We start from the raw sequence: 5098 nt of genomic DNA, 5'->3' as shown, positions 1-5098 counted from the left end.
ACAAAAATGCAATTAAGTTTTAGACTCATTTATTTCTATTTTTAATGCAATACATGCTAGTTGACTAGATTAATTCTTATAATTAAAAATGAAGCTGTTTTAAAACCATGGTTAGAAAAAAAATTTTATCTTAGAGATTACCCAACATCCCTTTGACTCGACTGAAGCCTAATAAGTTATGTGGTCTGCCAGAACCCAAAGGTATGGAGGTACCTAATAAGGTAGAAAAAAATTCAATTTGTATGCTTGAGTCCTTTAGAAAATTCGAGCTTAATTCTTAAAACCATAAATTTTTCTATGTGAGTTGAAATATTTTAAATTTAAATTAGAATAAAAAATATTTTAAGCATACCATCACGAGTTTGTGATCAGGTTCCAGGATAAAATAGAAATAGGTCATATCACTTATTTAGGCCCTTAATAGGCATTTGGGTCCACCTTGGTTGACTTGGTCAACCAAGTTGACCCAGGGTCTGGAATTTGGTTCAATTGATTTGAAATGACCATTAGAGACTAAAGGTGGTGGTTCTAAGCTCTGTAGAGTTTAATTTGATCAAAATGACAATTTGGACACCAAAAGGTCTGTTTAGTCAACCTAGGTTGGTGTGGTTAATCAAGTTGACCCAGATGCCTATGTTTGGGTCCAATAGGTTTGGGTCCAACAAGTTTGGTTTGAGGTTTTGAATTAAATGAAGGTGGTATCATGTGAAGAGGATGCAATTTTCTTTGAAATTACCATTCAAACCCTTAAGGGGTATTTTTATTTTTTTGGATTGATATGGTCAACCACACTTAATTAGGGTCTTGATTTGAATCCTATTCACTCCTAATGATGATTAGGGTACATTTGGAAGAGTTTATGGGATTTGATTTGTAAAGGCTATGTTAGAGTTTAAAGAAAACCCCAAAATTGCCATAAATTGGGAATTTTGATCATTTTGACTCTTGGTTCATTGGGGGTGAAAGTGGGTCCGCCAAAATGTAGTTTACTACACAATATGACATAATCAATTATCTGGAAGTGATTAGAGCCTGTGTACAAGGGGATTGGGCATACTTTTTTTTTTGAAAGTATGAGAATGGGTACTTCTAGGGGATTGGACACACAATTTTTTATTTTTTATTGTTTCTTATTCCTTTTATTCGGACCTATAGTGAAATCTTGCATATGAGATAAATATTTTGAATTGTGAACTCGATCAACACTATTGACCAATTCATCATAATCATAAGATAATTAGAGTTATCATTACAAATCAAACTTTTACCATTATTTGAAGCACATTCTCATTTATTGGGGCCACCCTTTCTATAGGATTGGGATTTGAAATAAACTCTCCTTCCTCCAAACTCTCTATATACCATTATCCTACACATTCATTAAACATTTAATAGATACCAAGTTAGTACACTACTTATTAACAGTAATCATAACAAATTGAGGAATTTTTGTTAAATATATCAGACATAACTATAGCCAACATTTGCTAATCCACAAATTCCTCAACCTGAACATAAGGCTCATTCATTTAAACATTATTTAAATTTTCAACCTCATTATGAACTTTTTATGCATTCTCAAAAAGTTGAGATTCCACAATAGCATTCTCATTGTTTTGCAATATTCTTTCCAGGTCATTTAATGTAGTTTTTTCTCACTTAGAAACTTTAGTTTTCTCCTTTTGTTTACATAATTGTGGATGTACAATAAAGGAATCAGACATATAATTACCATGCATTTTGCAATGAGAACAAAAGATAGGAATGTTTTCAAATTTGACTTTATGAAAATAACCATTCAGCTCAGATCCAATCCAAAATTACTTAGGATGTTTCATGGAAACATCCAATTCTACCATAACCCTAGATACCAAAGGCCAAGAAATCTTAGAAGTATCTTGGTCAGTTTGTTGCGATAAACCAAAAATAGAAGCAAGAACAAAAAGAACTTGAATATTAAAAAAATGTTTTCTTAGATTTATAAATGAAATCCATACAAGAACTATTATAGATTCCTCATAAACATCAAATTTAAGAGTCCATTTAAGGAGCCACATTTGACATCTCATAATATAATATGATCTCCTGAAAAAAAAATTAGCTATGGTCTAGATCATTCATAAGTTGAATAATAATGTGCCTTTGATCCATTAACCCCATAGAGGATGAGCCCAAAAGTTTCAAATTCACAAACAAGTTATGGATGACATCCAAAATTAGGCCTACACAAAACAAATTTACCCACCAAAGGAAAAGAAAAATGTGCAACAAGTTGTGATACAACTTTTTCATCAAACATCAAAGCTGTAAACATTTATAAGTTGAGTGAACAAAATCAAGTTTCAAAGAAGAAGATGAACCAATGAGTTCATCTTTAAAAGATTGGGATTTAGAATCATTATTCAAAAGCCACGGGTTGGAAGATGATGGCCTCTCCACCATCCACACCTTGTTGAAAAACATGCAACAAGAGAAAAAATAACACTAAGAGAACTAGCCAGCAAAATATAGTTGAAAAATAAATGAGCAAACAAGGTGAAGATTCATCCTGATAAGAGACAAAGGAGTGCTCTAAGAGGAACCTTAGAATTGCCTTATAATTACCATAGAAAAAGTGTTCCTTAAGACTATTAAATCTATTTCTAGGCTAGACCCTAGACATATTTAAGGCTTTAATTGCCTTGACATGTTGGTTAGCATGAGATCAAAATTAATTTGAGGTCTGGAAAGATTTAGGGTCTGGATTGATCTAAGTTCTAGATGAATTTTAGGGTCTAGAGTCATGGAGGATCCTAGAGTCTAGATTGGTCTAGAGGCTAAACTGATCTAGAGTCAGGATGATTCTTGTGTCTGTGAAATATTATAGTGACATTATATAAATATTAATCCAATAAATGGACCACCCAATATGTATGATAAAATGAAGATCTATTGCCCATAATGGCATTGACAAAATGGAGAGGGTCAAGTCTTGAATTCTAATCCTAACAGAAGGAAATGTTTATCACTGGGAATTGGGGTTTTAATTGATACCAGTGTAGTACCATGCACAGCTTACACTACCACTAGTGGGTCTAATCTTAAGGGAAGGGGAAACCTAACCATAGAGGAAATGTAAACTTGGGTGATTGTATAGGAAGGAAGAATTCCTAACTACATAGGATTGAGTTTGAAATTTGATTCTAAGGGAAGGGAAAATCTAACCCTAGAGGATTGAATTTTGAATAGATACTAGGTTATTAACATACAGAGCATATTTTAACATTAACAAATATGATCCTAAGGGTAGGGAGTACCTATCTTTTAGGAAAGAATGATTGAATTATTGAGTTTAAAGTTTGAAACTAGGATGGTGTCCTAGAGGGACTTCTCTACCAATAGAAGATCTAATCCTAAGGAAGGAAGTACCTATATTTAAAGAAAAGATAATTGGGAGATATAGTCCAATGGAAGCATTGCTTCCTGTAGAAGATCATACCAAAATTTTGAAAATTGAAACTAGGATTGTGTCGTAGAGGGCATTCTCTGCCACTAGAATATCTAATCCTTTGGAAATGAAATACGATGATCTTGTGGGAAGGAAATTTGCTTCCCATAGCAGATCGGGTTTGAAATTTAAAATTAGGCTAGCGCCACATAGGGCAAACTCCATGACTAATAGATTTGAATTTTAATGGGGAATATATTCCAAGACAAGGAAACTAGGATGGTGCCATAGAGGGGGTTGCTCTATTACTCGTAGATATAATCCTAAGGCAAGAAAGCATGGTGACTCATATTTAACCTTAAGGAAAAGGGAACTGGAAGATCATGTGGGATGGAAGCATTTCTTCCAACAGAGGATCAAATCTAGATTTTGGAATTTGGATGGTTCCACAGAGGGTGTGCTCCATCACAAATACTAGGGTAAGATAGAATGATGACTCACATCTTACCTAAAGGAAAAGAAAATTGGAAGATCTTGTGGGAAGGAAGTATTGCTTCCCATAGAAGATCAAACCTAGAATTTGAAACTAGGATGGTGTTGTAGAGGGTGTTATCCATCACTAATGCAAGATTCAATGGAGAGGAAACTTGCTCTACACAAAAATATTGTCTATAGCATCAATAGCAAGTTATTAGTTATTTTTATATTTTGGCTTAGTGGGGACTATTGACTCATAGGTTTTATTTTGCTTTATTTTGTAGCTCTTTTGAGCAGTAGTGAGCTGAGCGTCCCCCTTAAGAACTTTGTAATTATTTTTTAATGCGTAGGCCCCTCAGCAGGGTTAAAAAAAACAAAAACAAAAAAACCTACACATAAAGGAGATGAGCTTAGTTTGAATATTAATGAAAATGATTAATTTGGATGTTTAATCACTTCCTTACTTGAGTTTGCTAACTCTTCACTTATTATATTCAATATCATGCTATGAAATATTTTTCACCCTTTAATTATTCAGACACGTAATTTAATAAAAGAGAATATGAATCAATATTAAGTGTAACCACATTACGCGAGGACAAGTAATAGTTAAGCAAACAAGAATTTGTTAAGTAAAAATTATGAAAATTTTTTCATAAATTTATTAACGAGAAAATGTTATTTTGTTGACATAGTGCAAACAAATTGATGAAAAGGCTACAAAAATGGGAAATCATCTCCAGCACTGCAGTGCTACTATAAACCATTTTGTAGCACCTTCAGAGGTTTTGCACTTGATTTGTGCATCACTGAATAGCTATTTTTTAATTTTATAAGCTGACCAAGGTCCCAAGCATCGAAACATCCAGCTTCATAGTGGTCCAAGAACCTTAGCTTCAATCTAGAGCATCAACGTGCCAATATGTTTTGTCATTTTGCAATTTAAGTTAATATCATGGTGTTGCACCTTTAAGTGTCTCAGCATTAGAAGTGCCGAGGCATAATCATTTGGAGCCTTGTTGCTTACCATGTTTGGACAAAGACATACTTAAGATAGTTTTATGGAGTCTTCTTCTGGAGAGCCACATAACTGTTACAGTGACATGATGCTAAATTACCTACAACTCCATATGAGAGAAATCAAAGCAATTCACTTTTTATACATAATGTTAATTCAGCCTAATGCCATGGTGG

Source organism: Dendrobium catenatum, unplaced genomic scaffold (genome assembly GCF_001605985.2).
Source record: "Dendrobium catenatum unplaced genomic scaffold, ASM160598v2 fragScaff_scaffold_12, whole genome shotgun sequence".
Taxonomy (NCBI): Eukaryota; Viridiplantae; Streptophyta; class Magnoliopsida; order Asparagales; family Orchidaceae; genus Dendrobium; species Dendrobium catenatum.
The sequence above is the reverse complement of the archived record's forward strand: the minus strand, read 5'-3'. Positions refer to the sequence as shown.